The sequence below is a fragment of the Sciurus vulgaris genome (genome assembly GCF_902686455.1).
Source record: "Sciurus vulgaris genome assembly, chromosome: X".
Taxonomy (NCBI): Eukaryota; Metazoa; Chordata; class Mammalia; order Rodentia; family Sciuridae; genus Sciurus; species Sciurus vulgaris.
In genome coordinates, this window is record NC_136471.1 from 432071 (window position 1) to 450399 (window position 18329).

Here is an 18329-nt window from a genome sequence, read left to right on the forward strand (position 1 = left end):
ATCTTTGCTTTAGAATCCACTTGTTCCCTGTAAAATACAGCTACCCACATTTCTTTTGATTAATTTTTGGTGGGTTTGCATTTTCCCCCTTTCACTACTTAACAGTTCTTTGTTTTATTATTAATGTCATTTGTAAACATTGAATAGACTCTTTAAATTAAGTTTATATGTCCTATAATTCACCAATCATGCTACTTGACATTTCCTCAAATGAGTTGAAAACATGTCAACACAAAACCTGCACATAGATATTTATGGCAGCTTTATTTATAATTGCCAAACATGGAAATAAGCAAGATGTCCATCAGTAAGTGAATAAATAAATAAGCTATAGTACATCCAGACAACAGATATTATTCAATGCTAAAAAAAGAAATGAGCTATCAAGTCATGAAAAAAAATGGAGGAACCTTAAATTCATATTACTAAGGGAAGGAAACTAATCTTTTGAAAAGGCTACATACTTTATGATTCCAACTTATATGACATTGTGGAAAAGGCAAAACTGTGGAGAAAGTAAAAACATAAGTGGTTTCCAGGGGTGAAGGGTAGGTAGGTGGGGATAGATAGGCAGCGTACAGGTTATTTTTACAGCAGTGAAACTGTTCTGTATGATACTTAAATGATGGATACTGTCATTTTGCATTTATCAAAACTTACAGAATGTACACCAAGAGTGAACCCTAATGTAAAATACAGACTGTTATAATAATCTGTTAGTGTAGGTCCAGTAATTTTAACAAAGGTAACATTCTTGACAGATATATGGGAACTTTGTATACTTTATGCTTGATATTGCTGTGAACCTAAGCTCTAAAATAAAAAGTCTGAAATATAGTTTTTTTCAGTAAAGAAAAAAAGAACCTAGGGAAGTCTGAGAATCCATCACCAACCAAGAGGAATCCAATGAACATGATGTCCAAATGTACGCAGTATCACAAATGTGATTCTGAAACAGAAAATGGACATTAGGTAAAAGCTAAAGGCATCTAAATAGTGAACTTAGTAATGTATCAATATTGATTGCTTGATTGTGACAAATGCATCAAGTTAATATAATAATAGGGGAAACAGTGTGAGGTGTATGAGAATTTCTTACTATCTTCACAATTTTTCTGTGAATCTAAAACTGTTCTAAAATTAAAAGTTTATTTAAAATCTAAAACAAAAATTAAGCTTTTGTAGAAAATTTCAGTAATCTATTAAAAGAATTCTAGAAGTAATTACCAAATTTGGTAAGATTACACGGAAAATATACAAAAATTCATTGTATTTATATGTGGCAGCAATGAAAATTGGAAATAGAAGTTATTTAAGCCCCATTTAAAATATTGTCATAAAAATGAAATGCTTAGGGATGAATTTAACAAAGTATTTGCAGTACCTTTACACTGAAAACTATAAGATCTCCCTGAGAGAAATCCAAAATGGGCTAAATAAATGGAGAAATGCATTGCATTCATGAATCAGAAGTCTTGGTATTGTTGACATGTGTTTTCCCAAATTGGTCAATAGATCCAATGCAATCCTGATTAATGTCCAGGTAGGCTTTTTGTAAAAATTAACAAATCAATATCAAATTTTCTGTAGAAAACAAAAGGAACTAAAACAATTTTGAAAAATGAGAACAAAGTTGAAGGGGTTTAAGTCTCAAATCCATTTTGAGTTTTATTCTTGTATAAGGGGTAGGATAATGATCCAGTTTCATTCTTCTGTATGCCAATATTTTCCCAGCACCACTAATTATAGAGAACTTTCCCTGGTGAGTGTTCTTTGCACTTTGATTTAAAATCACGTAACTGCACTTGTGGATTTATTTTATTTCTGTGCTCTCTATCCTATTCCGTTGATCAATGTGTCTGTTTTTATGCCAGTAACATGTTGTTAAATTATTATACCTTTATGATGTATCTTGAAATCAGGGAGTATGATGCTTCTTGAATTGTTCTTTTTGCTCAATTTTGCTTTAGCTATTCAGAGTTTTTTTGGTTCCATGTTAATTGGTTTTTGTATTTTTGTGAACATTGAAAATTTGATAAGGATTGCATGATCTTTTTTTTTTCTTTCTTTTTTTTATTGTAAACAAATGGGATACATGTTGTTTCTCTGTTTGTACATGGTGTAAAGGCATACCATTTGTGTAATCATAAATTTACATGGAGTAATGCTGTTTGATTCATTCTGTTATTTTTTCCCTTCCCCCCACCCCTCCCACCCCTCTTTTCCCTCTATACACTACTTCCTTCCTCCATACTTGCCCCCCTCCCTAACCCTAACTCTAACCCTAACACTAACCCTTCCCTCCCCCCCATTATGTGTCATCCTCCACTTATTAGCGATATCATTCGTCCTTTGGCTTTTTGAGATTGGCTTATCTCACTTAGCATGATATTCTCCAATTTCATCCATTTGCCTGCAAATGCCATAATTTTATCATTCTTTATGGCTGAGTAATATTCCATTGTATATATATACCACAGTTTCTTTATCCACTCATCAATTGAAGGGCATCTAGGTTGGTTCCACAGTCTGGCTATGGTGAATTGAGCAGCTATGAACATTGATGTGGCTGTGTCTCTGTAGTATGCTGATTTTAAGTCCTTTGGGTATAGGCCAAGGAGTGGGATAGCTGGGTCAAATGGAGGGTCCATTCCAAGTTTTCTAAGGAATCTCCACACTGCTTTCCAGAGTGGCTGCACTAATTTGCAGCCCCACCAGCAATGTATGAGTGTACCTTTCTCCCCACATCCTCGCCAACACCTGTTGTTGCTCGTATTCTTGATAATCGCCATTCTAATTGGGGTGAGATGGAATCTTAAGGTGGTTTTGATTTGCATTTCTCTTATTACAGAGATGTTGAACATTTTTCCATATGTTTGTTGATTGCTTGTACATCTTCTTCTGTGAAGTGTCTATTCATTTCCTTAGCCCATTTGTCGACTGGATTATTTGAATTCTTGGAGTAAAGATTTTTGAGTTCTTTATAGATTCTGGAGATTAGTGCTCTATCTGAAGTATGATTGGCAAAGGTATTCTACCATTCTGTAGGCTCTTTCTTCGCATTGCTGATAGTTTCCTTTGCTGAGAGAAAGCTTTTTAGTTTGAATCTATCCCAGTGGTTGATTCTAGCTTTTATTTCTTGTGCTATGGGAGTCCTCTTAAGGAAGTCTGATCCTAGACCAACAAGGTGAAGATTTGGACCTACTTTTTCTTCTATAATCTGCAGGGTCTCTGGTCTGATTCCGAGGTCCTTAATCCATTTTGAGTTTAGTTTCGTGCATGGTGAGAGATATGGGTTTAGTTTCATTCTGTTGCATATGGATTTCCAATTCTCCCAGCACCATTTGTTGAAGAGGCTATCTTTTCTCCATTGCATATTTTTGGCACCTTTGTCTAGTATGAGAAAATTGTATTTATTTGGGTTTGTGTCCGTGTCCTCTATTCTATACCATTGATCTACCTTTCTATTTTGGTACCAATACCATGCCGTTTTTGTTACTATTGCTTTGTAGTAGAGTTGGAGATCTGGTATTGCAATACCCCCTGTTTCACTCTTCCTGCTAAGTATTGCTTTAGCTATTCTGGGTTTCTTATTCTTCCAGATGAATTTCATAATTGCTTGCTCTATTTCTGTAAGGTACATCATTGGGATTTTAATTGGAATTGCATTGAATTTGTATAGCACTTTAGGTAGTATGGCCATTTTGACAATATTAATTCTTCCTATCCAAGAACATGGAAGATCTTTCCATCTTCTAAGGTGTTCTTTAACTTCTTTCTTTAGTGTTGTATAGTTCTCATTGTACAGGTCTTTCACCTCTTTTGTGAGATTGATTCCCAAGTATTTTAGTTTTTTCGAGGCTATTGTGAATGGGGTAGTTTTCCTAATTTCTCTTTCTGAAGATTCATCACTTATGTATAAAAATGCGTTGGATTTATGGGCATTGATCTTGTAACCTGCTACTTTACTGAATTCACTTATGAGTTCTAAGAGTTTTCTGGTGGAATTTCCAGGTTCCTCTAAATATATAATCATGTCATCAGCGAACAGGGATAGTTTGAGTTCTTCTTTTCCAATTCGTATCCCTTTAATCTCTTTGGTTTGTCTAATTGCTCTGGCCAGAGTCTCAAGAACGATGTTGAATAGAAGTGGTGAAAGAGGGCATCCCTGCCTTGTTCCAGTTTTTAGGGGGAATGCTTTCAGTTTTTCACATTTAGAATGATATTAGCCATGGGCTTAGCATAAATGGCCTTTACAATGTTAAGGAATGTTCCCACTATCCCTGTTTTTTCTAGTGTTTTGAGCATGAAGGGGTGCTGTATTTTATCAAATGCTTTTTCTGCATCTATTGAAATAATCATGTGATTCTTGACTTTAAGTCTATTAATATGGTGAATTACGTTTATTGATTTCCTGATGTTGAACCAACCTTGCATCCCTGGGATGAAACCCACTTGATCATGGTGCACTATCTTTTTAATATGTTTTTGTATGCGATTTGCTAAAATTTTGTTGAGAATTTTTGCGTCGATGTTCATTAAGGATATTGGTCTGAAATTTTCTTTCCTTGATGTGTCTCTGTCTGGTTTAGGTATCAGGGTGATATTGGCTTCATAGAATGAGTTTGGGAGGGTTCCCTCCTCTTCTATTTTATGGAATACTTTGAGAAGTATTGGAATGAGCTCTTCTTTAAAGGTTTTGTAGAACTCGGCTGAGAACCCATCTGGTCCCGGACTTTTCTTTGTTGGTAGGCTTTTGATGACTTCTTCTATTTCAGTACTTGAAATTGGTCTATTTAAATTGTTTATGTCCTCCTCGTTCAGTTTAGGCAATTCATATGTCTCTAGAAACCTGTTGATGCCTTCAAAATTTTCTATTTTCTTGGAGTATAGATTTTCAAAATAGCTTCTAATTATCTTTTGTATTTCAATCCTGTCTGTTGTGATATTTCCTTGTTCATTCCGAATTTTAGTGATTTGGGTTTTCTCTCGTCTTCTCTTTGTTAGTGTGGCTAAAGGTTTATCAATTTTGTTTATTTTTTCGAAGAACCAACTATTTATTTTGTCAATTTTTTGTATTGTTTCTTTTGTTTCAATTTCATTGATTTCAGCTCTGAGTTTAACTATTTCCTGTCTTCTACTACTTTTGGTGCTGTTCTGTTCTTCTTTTTCTAGGGCTTTGCGCTGTAGTGTTAGGTCGTTTATTTGTTGAGTTTTACTTCTTTTATTAAATGCGCTCCATGAAATAAATTTCCCTCTAAGTACTGCTTTCATAGTGTCCCAGAGATTTTGATATGATATTTCTTTGTTCTCATTTACCTCTAAGAATTTTTTAATTTCCTTCCTAATATCTTATGTTATCCATTCATCATATAATAGCATATTGTTTAATCTCCAGATGTTGGAATAGTTTCTGTGTTTTACTCTTTCATTTATTTCTAACTTCCATCCATTATGATCTGATAGAATACATGGTAGTGTCTCTATCTTCTTGTATTTGCTAACATTAGCTTTGTGGCATAATATATGGTCTATTTTAGAGAAGGATCCATGTGTTGCTGAGAAGAAAGTGTATTCTCTCTTGGTTGGATGGTATATTCTATAAATGTCCGTTAAGTCTAAATTATTGATTGTGTTATTCAGATCTATGGTTTCTTTGTTCAATTTTTGTCTGGAGGATCTGTCCAGTGGTGAGAGAGGCGTGTTAAAATCACCTAGTATTATTGTGTTATGGTCTATTTGGTTTCTGAAATTGAGAAGGATTTGTTTGACATACATGGATGAGCCACTGTTTGAGGCATAGATATTTATGATTGTTATGTCTTGCTGATTTATGCTTCCCTTAAGCAGTATGAAATGACCTTCTTTATCCCTTCTGACTAACTTTGGCTTGAAGTCCACATTATCGGAAATGAGGATGGATACTCCAGCTTTTTTGCTGAGTCCATGTGCATGGTATGTTTTCCCCCATCCTTTCACCTTTAGTCTATGGGTATCTTTTTCTATGAGGTGAGTCTCTTGCAGGCAACATATTGTTGGATCTTTCTTTTTAATCCAATCTGCCAGTCTATGTCTTTTGATTGATGAATTCAGGCCATTAACATTCAGGGTTATTATAGAGATATGATTAGGTTTCCCGGTCATTTGGTTCATTTTTTAAATTTTATTTATTTATTTGTTTGACACAACTTGTTTCCTCCTTTATTTGACATTTCCTTTAGGATAATTCCTCCCTTTGCTGATTTGCTTCTTTGTTTTTCATCTCTTCCTCATGGAATATTTTGCTGAGAATGTTCTGTAATGCTGGCTTTCTTTTTGTAAATTCTTTTAGCTTTTGTTTATCATGGAAGGATTTTATTTCATCGTCAAATTTGAAGGTAAGTTTTGCTGGGTATAAGATTCTTGGTTGGCATCCATTTTCTTTCAGGGCTTGAAAAATGTTGTTCCAGGCCCTTCTAGCTTTTAGGGTCTGGATTGAAAAATCTGCTGATATCCGTATTGGTTTCCCCCTGAATGTAATTTGGTTCTTTTCTCTCACAGCCTTTAAAATTCTGTCTTTATTTTGTATGTTAGGTATTTTCATAATAATGTGCCTTGGTGTGGGTCTGTTGTAATTTTGTGTATTTGGAGTCCTATAAGCCTCTTGAACTTGATTTTCCATTTCATTCTTCAGATTTGGGAAATTTTCTGATATTATTTCATTGAATAGGTTGTTCATTCCTTTGGCTTGTTTCTCTAGGCCTTCCTCAATCCCAATAATTCTTAAATTTGGCCTTTTCATGATATCCCATAGTTCTTGTAGATTCTGTTCATGATTTCTTACCATCTTCTCTGTTTGTTCAACTTTGTTTTCAAGATTAAATATTTTGTCTTCAATGTCTGAGGTTCTGTCTTCCAGGTGTTCTATCCTATTGGATATGCTTTCTATGGAGTTCTTAATTTGGTTTATTGTTTCCTTCATGTCAAGGATTTCTGTTTGGTTTTTTTTCAATATCTCTAACTCTTTATTGAAATGATCTTTTGCTTCCTGTATTTGCTCTTTTAACTGTCTATTGGTGCGATCAATCAATGCTTGCATTTGCTCTTTCATCTCATCATTCAGTGCGTGCATTTGCTCTTTCATCTCATCGTTTGCTTCTCTGATCATTTTAATTATGTACATTCTGAACTCCTTTTCTGTCATTTCTTCTGCCATGCTGTCACTGGGTTTTATTGATGTAACATCTAGATTTGTTTGCAGCATTTTCTTTCCTTGTGTTCTCATATTGTTCAGGTATCAGTGGACCGCTGAGATATTGCAGATTTCCTCTATTGACTTACAATGTCCCTGAAGATTTCTATATATATCCCCCCTTAGCCTTCAGTAGGCTGAAGTCTTGGAGGAAGTTGATAATGCGGTGCTCCACAAGGAAGCTGCCTCTCTAGGAGTGGTGGCCTTCAGGTGGGGTATATTCCCTGCTAGTGGGCAGAGGTGCTTCCACTTGTTGACCAATGGTCATCCAAAGGGGACCTAGGCTGTGGGCTGAGGCAAGGCCTGTTTGGGCCTGAGTCTCTGGTTTTACCGTCCTTGTGGGGAAACCTCACCCAGCAGGGAAGACTCACCCGGTGGGGAGGTCTCGCTGGTCAGTTCCCTCCTAGAGGTTCCCCTCAATTTACAGCTACCGCCTGGGCTGGGCTGCCTTCCTCTGCAAAGTTCCCAGGGGCCCGGCCCTACCTCCTGGGCCTGGGAGCCTCACCCTTTGCAGATGACTCTCCTTAGGCTGCCCTTCCTCAGAGAATCTGCCCGCAGGCCTGGAACCTTCGCTCCGCCCTAAGCCTATCTCTGTGCGGCTCTTCCACCAAGAAGCCTCCTAGATCCTGGGACCCTGCTCTGCAACTAATCGCCTGGCTATGCGGCCCCTCCTCTGAGCAGCCACCTGGGGCCCTGTACAATCGCTCTGAGTCCCAGAGACCCGCCACATGCCTCTTCCTCCAGACAGCCGCCCAGTATTCCAGTGGGGTCACTAGGAGTCCAAGAAACTCACTGCGTGCCTCCACCTCCACCAACCACCCGTAGCCCTGGGCAGTCAATCACTCCGAGTCGAAGTGACCCTCCCTGTTCCTCCTCCTTCTCCAGATAACCCCCTGGGTGTTCAGGAGCGGTCGCTCTGAGTGGCTCTGAATCCACGTGACCCGCTGCACGGGTCCTCCCGCCCGGAGCTCAGGTGCGGCCACTCAAGACCAAGCGACCCACCACGCTTCTCCTCCAGGCAGCCCCCCTGTGTTCAGGAGCTGTCACTTTAAGACCAAACAACTCACCACTCGCCTTCTCCTCTGAGCAGCCGCCTGGAGCGCTAATGCAGTCACTGCGAGTCCTAAGGACCTGCCGCGCTCCTCCTCCTCCTCCTCCTACTCCTCTGGGCAGGCCCCGGGGTTCAGAAGCGTCGTTCTGAGTCCAAACAGCTCGCCGCGCAGCTTCTCCTCTGGCAACCGCCTGCAGCTCTGGTGCAGTCTCTCCGAATCCAAGTGGCCACGCTCCTCTCCTCCTCCTCAGGGCAGGCCCCGGTATCCTGAGTCCACACAGCTCTCCTCGCCACTCCTCCCCTGGGCAGCTGCCTGAGCCCCAGTGGTTGCTCCGAGTCCCAGCGCTGTGCCAAGCGGCCTCCTTTACGGCGCTCCCAGCTGTCCGAGTTCACTGCTCCAGCGGGGGGAGGGGCGTCTCGCCGGCAGCTCTACTTCACAAAGTTCCCTGCGTTCCGGGACCACCATCCCATCCATCCCATCCGGGATGCCTCCCCAGGGGGTGAGAGTCACCCGGCTGCTTTGAGTTGGTCCCAAGCGTCTCAATATCTCCTCTTTGGAATCCTGAGTCCTGGAGCAACATGAAATGCAGCCACCCTCTAGGCCGCCATCTTGAAACCCCTCGCATGATCTTTTAAAGGAAAAAAAAAGTTGAAGAGATGTCCTGTATCATTTCAAGACACACTGTAAAATTGCAGTAATCAACACAGTGTAGTTTCAGTGTAAGGGTAAACATATAAATCAGTGTGTCAGAGTACAGTCCAAAAATGGTCCATAACCATAGGGTCAACTAAATTTCATCAAAAGGGTCATAGTAATTTCAATGAGAGAAAAGATGAATTTTCAATAAGTAGTATGGGAATGACTAGATATCAGTATGGAAAAGAAAGAAACCCATGAACCTCAGCATTTATATCACACCATATACAAGATGGACCATATAACAAAACAAAACCCCTAAATCTGTAAAACTTCTGGAAGTTTGGGTTTGATGAAGATTTCTTAGGACACAAAGAAGAACCAAAAAAATGAAAGAAATGAAGTTATAAAATAGACCCCATAATAATTTTTGAATTCTGCTTTTTGATAAAGAAAAGGCAAGTAACAGACCAGGAGGAAATATTTTATATATATATATATATATATATATATATATATACACACATATATATGCATATATGTGTGTTTATATATACACATATATATATCTAAGAACTTAGACCATTTTTGGTTGTTTCCAATTTTCTCATTATGAATATTGTCGAAAACAGCATTTGTATACAAGTCTATGTGTAAACATGTTTTCATTTCTCTTGTGTAATTATAGCAAGTCGAAATTGCTGAGTACATGGTAATTTCAGGTTTAACTTTAAAATAAATATATAGTGAAGTTATTAAATCCTATTAATTAACATATATGTCACCTCATTCATCATTTTATGTGGTGAGATAATTTAAGATATAATGCCTTAGAAATTTTCAAATATGTAATATATTTCTATTAACTGTGGTCAACATGACATACAATAGATCTTTTGACCTTATTCCACCTAACTGAAATTTTGTATCCTTTGACCAACACCTCCCAAATTCCCCTGTCCCCAGTGTCTGATAGCCCCATTGTACTCTTTTTTGTATGAATTCCACTTTTTTAACTCCACATATAAGTGTGATCATGTGTAATTTTCTTTCCATGCTGGCTTATTTTACTTCCTATAATGTATACAGATGTTTCACCTCCTTGTTTAAATTAACTTTTAAAGCCTTTTTATGTTATTGTAAATAAGATTGTTTTCTTGATTTCTTTTGCAGATGGTTTGCTGTTAGCATATCAAAATGCTTACTTTTGCATGCTGATTTTTTTCCCTACAACCTCCTACTTTTATTAGTACTAAAAGGTTTTTGGTGAAGACTTTATGTTTTCTATATAAAAGATCACGTCATATTTTATATCTTTTTCATGTTTAATTGTTCTATCTAGGATATCCAGTACTATATTGAGTAGAAGTTGCAACAGTGGGCATATTTATCTTGTTCCTGATCTTAGAAGAAAAGCTTTCAGCTTTTCACCATTTAGTATGGTGGTAGATGTGAGTTTGTCACATATGGCCTTTGTTATGTTGATGTTCATTCCTCTTATTCCTAATTTATTGAGAGTTTTTATCATGAATCTTGTTAAATGCCTTTTCTACTTCTATGGAAATGATCATATGATTTTTATCCTTTATTCTTAATGTAGTCTATCACATTCATTGATTTGTCTATATTGAAACATAAATCCCACTTGATCAAGTGTATATTTCTTTTAAGGCATCATTGAATTTGCTTTGCTAGTATTTTGCTGAGGACTTTTGCATCTATATTCATCTGGAATATTTGCCTGTACTTTTCTTGGCCTGTAGTGTTCTTGTCTGGTGTTAATATGAACGTAATGCTGGCCTCAAAAAAAAGTGTTAGGAAGTTTTCCTTCCCATTTTTTGAAGAGTTTGAGAAGAATTATTTTTAGGATTTGTGTCAGTCATACTTTTAAGTATTTGGTAGAATTAAGCAGTTAAAACACAGGATCCTGGACTTTTCTTTGATGGGAGAGTTTTATTACTGATTAAATCTCCTTATTTGTTATCAGTCTGTTCAGATTTTCTATTTATTCATTGTGTAGTCTTGCTTGGTAGACTGTATGTGCCTATGAATTTGTCCATGTCATCTAGGTTATCAAAATTTTGGGAATTTAATTGTTTCTTAGTAGTTTAATATATTCCATTGTACTTCTGTGGTATCAGTCATAATGACTTCTCTTATTTCTTATTAATTTGAATCTTCTCTCTTTTTTCTTAGACTGTTGATTTTGTTTATCTTTTCAGGAAATGAGTTCTTCATTTCTTTATCTTTTTATTAATTTTCTGGTCTCTATGTCACTTATTTCTGCTCTTTGTTTTTTCCTTCATTGTACTAACTTTGGGCTTTGTTTAGTTCCTTGATCCATAACATCAGGTTATTTATTTGCTATCTTTATTCTTTTTTGATGAAATTTTATTCTAAACTTTCCTAGAACTGCTTTTTGCTGAATTTTGTAAGTTTTGGTATGTTGTGTTTCCTTTCCTTTCTTTTTCTTCTCTTTTTTCTTTTTTCTTTTTTTTTTTTTTTTTTTTTGGTGTGTGTGTGTGTGTGTGTGTGTGTGTGTTTGCGTGCACCTGTGCATGTGCTGGGGAAAGATCTGGAGGTGCTCTACGACTGAGCTACATCCCAGACCACGTTTCCATTTTCATTTGTCTTGAGGTATTTTTAAATTTCCCTTTTGATTTCTTCTTTGAGCCATTGGTTATTGAGAAGCAAGTTGTTTACTCTCCATGTTTGTGATCCTTTAATATTTCCTTTATATATCTATGTTCTCCAATGCTGGATGCATATATTTACAATTTTTATATCCTCTTGAAGAATTGACCCCTTTATCATTATATAATGACCTTCTCATTCTCTTGTTGAAGTATGTTTGTCCGATACCCTTGCTGTTTCGGTTTTTAATATAAAAGCATTTATTTTTTCATCCCTTTGCTTTCAATCTATGAATGCCCTTAAAGGTGAATTGAGTCTGTAGTATGAAGAATACAGTTGTGTCTTTTAATTAATCCATTCTATTACTCTGTCTTTTGATTGGAGATTTAATCTATTTACAATGAAAGAAAATATTGATAGGTAAAGACTACTTCCATTTTGCAATTTTTTGGTTGTTTTCTATATACTATATTTCTAAATTTGTGTCCCTTAAATCAAATAATCTCTATTCATCTGTCTTCAAGCTGAAAATTTCTTTCTCTCTTGCCATCTTCTTATGTGATTTGGTAATTTATCTAGCAGAATGCTTAGAATCCTTTCTTTTTATGTTTTGTTCATCTACTATAGATATTTTGCTTTGTCATTACCATGAAGCTTACATAAGACATTTTATACAAGATTATTTCAAGCCGATAACTACTTTGATCATATAATGGTAACTCCATTGTTTTACTTTCTCCTCACATACACTTTTTGTTTTGATACAAATATTTATACCATTTTAGAATTTGTATCCCCTGAAAATGTATTTTGGTTATAGTTATATTTAATAGTTTTGTCTCAATCATTGTGTTGAAATAAAATTGCTTTACACACTACCACTGCAGTCCTAGAGTACTTTGAATATAACTGTATTTACCATTGAGTTTCGTCCTTTTGTTATTAATTAGCAGGCTTTTATTTCAACACATAGAACTCCTTTTAGTAATTCCTAGTTGTGATAAACTCCATTAACTTTTGTTTTTCTGGAAGAGTTTGCATTTCTACCTCTGTGGCTTTTTTAAATTATCTTAATTCTTTTTGCTTTCTGTTTTGATGATCAGATCATCTCTTTCATTTATCTTCAAACTTGTTGATTCATTCTTCTGCCAGATAAAGTCTTTTGTGTGGTCTCCCTAGTGAATTGTTCATTCCAACTATTATGGTTTTCAGCTTTAGAATTCCCATATGATTCTTTTTTATAATTTCTGTCTCTTTTTATTGCTATTCTCTATAAATTGTTGCACTCATACATTAAACATGGATTCTTTCAGTCTTTGAACATATTTTTAACATATGAGCCCTACAGAAAAAGTTTTCATTGACCTCTTCTTCCCCTCACATATGGATCACACATTCTTTTTGTTTGTCTCATTTTAAAATGAAAACTGGACACATTAGATAATATTATCTGTATTTCAGCATATGTAAGAACTCAGTTAATGGTTCATTAGAGATTATGATTAAAATTTTAAAACAGCAAAGGTAGTCTCCTACTCTTTGCCAGTGGATCTGCACATGAGATAGGAAAATTCAAGCTATTTATAATCCTGTCCTAGCTCTTACTTTCTGGGTGGAAGATGCCTTACATTGTCTCAAAGATAAGTACATATCTGCAATCTTTTTGACTTCTACTAAGCACAATTTTTCACACACATAAGGTCTGCCAGACCCCCAGGAATACATGAGAGCTTTTCAAGTCCTACTTTGGTTGTCTTATTCCCTGAATATCCCTGTTAAATTTCTTATTGGTTTTAACTTGCCAGGACCAAAATCAGAACCATAGACTAGCTATGATATTGGCTGTCTCAATTGTTTACCACTGAGATTGCTGTTGTTTTAAGAAGTGCCACTAGATATTGACTTCATTGTGCTTTGCTCAAAATCATGGTAACACCCTCCATTAATGGAGATTTCAATCCCTAGAGCTTTTACTGTACATTTAGACCTGCCATGTCACAGATCTGGTGAGAATAGGAAGAACCCCAAGTTAAAATGTCACAGATTCCTACCATTCTTAACCACTAGTCAGTAGTTTTTCTTGAATCAATGCTTCTTAATTTGTTTTGTGATTTTAATTTCCAGAGTCATCAGGGGGTTATTTTTGACAACTTTGTCCATTTTATCTTCACTTTTTGGGAAATAGTTTTCCCCAACTCACTAAACCTGTCCAAAGTCCTTCTGTATTTATTTTAAGCAATTATTTTTGAGTAATTTATTTTTTACAATTGGATATTTTGTTTTGTATTGTATTGTATTTTTAGCTAAAACTTAAGACATTTGGAATTTCATGTCCTTAGTTTGATTCTTGTGTTGCACAAAAAGTAAAGGCAAATTTGTTTTTATTCCAATTTTTAATGCAAACTTTTTGATCAAATTTAACTGCCAATCATTCAGGAAGTAAAATGCCTTTCAAGAGAGTCTGTTTTCTTTCTTTGTGGTAACATGAAGAGATTGAAGTTGGCCCTTATGTGATTGCCTGCTCTGATTGGCAGTTCCAGTTGTACCCACTTAGGTATTTCTGATTATTCTGTAACAAATGATTATTGGATCTTGATTTAATTTAATTCCCACAAAATATATGACACTTTTGGAGTTACAAAGAAGTTTATTCTTTGAATTCATGGAGGTTACAGACTAGCTGAAGAGGCAAAGCTCACATACTTGAATCAATTGGGGAAAATGTCAGATCAAGAGAATACATGCCAGTATTGGCCATCAAGAAAGACAAAAATCTGTAGTTCACAAGACATGGGGGAGACCTTTTGAGTAACAAGATTTGAAATAATCTTTTAAAAATGAATAGAGATTTTTATGGGGAGTGAAGACAGCATTCCTAGGTCACGTATGATCAACACCATGGTCAGGGCCATTGGTATCTTCTATGTAGAATGTAATCTTTCAGCTTGATACTTCAACTCATGAAAAAGAGAGTCTCAGCATATAAGTGGCTAAATATGGGGAAATCATGAACATTATCTCTCATTTGACTCTCTCAGACCATCTTTGCCATTAATTTCACCTTGTCCTTCATAATGAACAGTCATTTTAACCTTCTACTTCTGACCACAATTCTACCTTCCCATATTAGCAGATCCTCTTTGGACTATATCTGATGATTTATCTCCTGATTTTAGCAGTACTCTTAACCTTTCTTCTTGGACATTGGTAGAAATCCTCTGTGGATTTTATTACTTGCTTCTCAAAAAATCTATCCTTGAAATAACAATTCTGGTGGCATCATGGTCTGCCCTTGAAAGAGATAATAATGCCCCAGTTCACAACACATCTGTCATGTATGGCCCTGAGAAAATAAACTGCTTTCCTTTGTTTTCAGAATACTAACTTATCAGCCATCTAACAGAATCCAAGAATATAATTGCTAACCTTGAATTTACCTTGTTCTACTTACCCTTCCTAGAAGCACATAGATGTACATAGCCCTGATTCAGATTTCAAAGACACTAAACATACACCATTGCTTCTATTAGAACATTTTTTCTAGCTACTTATCACAGCTTTCAAGATTCAAAATAGTCCCTGGGCTACATAGCAGCCTAAGGCATTCAAGGTACTCTTCATTTATACCCCATCCCATTTTATCCCAAAACACCTATGCATTTTAGAGAGGGACCTCTCCAACAAAGCAGTGTAGGAGATCCCCCCAGATGGGTGATAAGGTGCTGTTCCCACACTTTGATTACACTCAGCACTCAAATGCCACTCCAGAGTGCAAGTAGGTTATCCCCACTCTAAAGTCAACCTCTTAAGGGTATAAGGGCACCCCCTCCAGTAAGAACTATGGTCAGTATATTTCATGCAGAAGCAATGGTAGGCCAACACCTGTACTTAGAAGAGCCTAGTAGACATTCAGAAAAACCTGACTTGGTACCCAAAGATGGAATATGTGATTGAGATATGTGTATATAAGTTCTGACAGGCTACATCCAAGTCCAATTTTTCTGTCTGTATCATGATGCTACCCCAGTGTGCCTCTTGTCTCTTAAGAAGTCTCTTTAAGACCTTTTGTGGCACTATATCTGACATGTTGTCTTATGGCACTCAGAAACAAGATCATACACTTGAAACCAAGGAAAGATCAGGAAACCCAAAGGATGGCTATTCTTGACCATAGACAACCCTTGTACCTCAAACTATGCTGACCTGATTTCCAGTACCACAAGCCATATTCACTATGTAGATGCAGTGATGAAATTGGCCATGTCCTGCATGACATTATCTTTCAACAAGGGTTACAATTGTCACTGCTCTTTGGACCTCCAAATTTTAAACTCCTGCTTTTTTCATAGCAAGCTGTCAACTCTAAAGTATATGTAACAGTGAAAATTCTCCTTTCAAGTAAAATATGTCTGAAATGCTTCACTTAGTCAATTATTATCATCTATTTCTGTTTTTCACAATACCTATTCTCCTAAAATGCTTGCAGATAGTTTGCTTTAATTCAAACCTTTTATTTTGGGATTATTCTTTTTGATACTTCATACTGTGAAGCCACCTTTCTGTTCTGATATTGCATTTCAAATCCACCTTGGCAAATGTTTTTCATGTTCTAACCTGGTACCTTAAACCCTTCTACATAGATGCTATTGGTGGTTCATTGTGGACTAACTCAGAATATGAATACACACACAAACACACTAACCCATTGATGGTGAAGTATATATTGACTGACTAAAGTAGAGGTTGTTAACTGTCCATGTTTGAGCTGAATATAACTTAAAGATATGTTTTTGGTCCATAGTGTTCTAGTGACTATCAGAAAAGTGTTGAATTTAGTTATCCCACCACAAAATGCTTCTACAATCTCCAACTAAAGGCAATATAACTGACCAAGGGCCCAGTTGCTGTGTTCTATAATCACTGTTTTCCTGCCGAGGCCACACTTCCCATGGACTGCTCTCAGTCATCTACTGGATGATCATGGCAAAATTTCTAATGAAGTTCCATTCCTTGGAGACCCACATTCTTCTAATGGTCACCTTTGGCTTCAAGACTATTAAACAGCATTGCAGTCTGTCTTTCTTCCTTCCCTCTCTTCTCCACAGGGATGGGACCTGTACCATTATCTGACATCTCTCCCAGTCTTTTCAGACTCACTCTATTCCTGGTTCACATGTGTTTTTCACTGTAAATTACTTGCACATCTATTCCTATCATGACATCTTCTTTTTAAGAGGACTTAAAGCAATGCATTTGTAAACGTTATAATTTGAAAGATTTAATATATAATCTGTATATTGTCTCCTGTCCAGCCAGTTATTGCCATTTAGACCTTGTGTTACCAGATCTTCAGTTCACCCTCTCTCCACAACTCATTGTCTCTTATACTCAACTTCTTATGTTACTTGCCCAGCCCCTATTGGCATTTAATTTTGTGATCTTGATATAAAGGAACATTTATAATTCATATAATCCAATATATTGTGTACTTATTATGCTGACAGTGGTGGGAAAAATGGCATAAACCCTGCCCTCCTTCCAGCTTTGTTTTCAATAAGGCCTACATTAGCCAAATAATCAGAGAAATTAATACAAATAAATATGTAGTTATAAATTATAAAAAGTACATTAAGGAAATAAAAAGGGATCCAGGAGAAATTAACAAGGATATTGATCCTTTTTTCCTGTATCTTCACTGATTGGGTAGATTCATCCAGTCTGATGACTTTAAATACCAACTATGGGACAACACCCAAATTTCTATCTCCAGCTCATATCTGTTCCCTGAGCTCAATACTCATATATACAGCTGCCTCTCTAATATTTCCACTTAGAAATCTAATAGACATCTCAAACTTAACAGGTAATTCATTCTTTTCCTGCAAACCTACACTATTCCCCAGCACAATTGAAAATTGCAACCTTTCACTTCTCAATCCAAATACCTCGAATCATCATTCATTCTTCTTTTTCTCCCATCCCATATCCAGTTAATCAGCAAATCTTCTTGTCTGCACCTTCAAAACTATGAAGATTCTGGCTCTTTTTTATCATCTGCACTGCTACCACCCTAGCTAAGCCACTGTCATTTCCCCTTCCTTATTTCCTTGGCCCTTTTGCAGTTTATTCTTAATAAAACTGCCAGAATAATCCATTTAAAATGTGTCATAGGAGTGCTTTTCTTCTTAAACCCTGCAATGATCCATCACTTCTATCAGAGTAAAAACTGAAATTTGTATATATTAGCATACAAGACCCTATATGATATGACCCCCCCCCTGACCTTTTTGACTTTATCTCCTCTTATTCTACCCTTGGCTTACTGAGTCCCAGGCATACTTAATGCTTTGCTGTTCCTTGGCCACAGCAGACTTGATTGCATCTTAGAGCCTTTACATCTAAGGCCTACTTTACCCAGATGTCATGACTAACTTCCCTCTTGAGCAAATTTCATCTTTCTCAATAAGGTCTATCCTCACTGCCATGGTTAAAAGTCCAATGTCCAGTATACATCCTGCTGTTTTTTCACAGCGCTTATCTAATGTATTGTATAATTTACATATTCTGTTTATCTTTAACTATTTACCATCTCCCACCAGAAGATAAGCTTTATGAAAGCAGAACTTTGTGACCATGTTGTCCATTGATATATCCCAAGTACTTAGAACAGTGCCTGGCACGAACAAGAAAACCAATAAATGTTTATTAAATCAATCAATCAATTAATTAGTACTTCATAGTTTATTTTAAAATTTAATTTATTTTTAACTAATACA

The 18329-nt window shown here is 36.4% G+C and overlaps 1 protein-coding gene across 4 annotated transcripts in view; it reads left to right on the forward strand.

Annotated features, from left to right (window-relative positions):
- Positions 1–18329, forward strand: part of TMLHE (trimethyllysine hydroxylase, epsilon) — a 69669-nt gene that overhangs the window by 6444 nt on the left and 44896 nt on the right. The gene's annotated exons all lie outside the window — the stretch shown is intronic.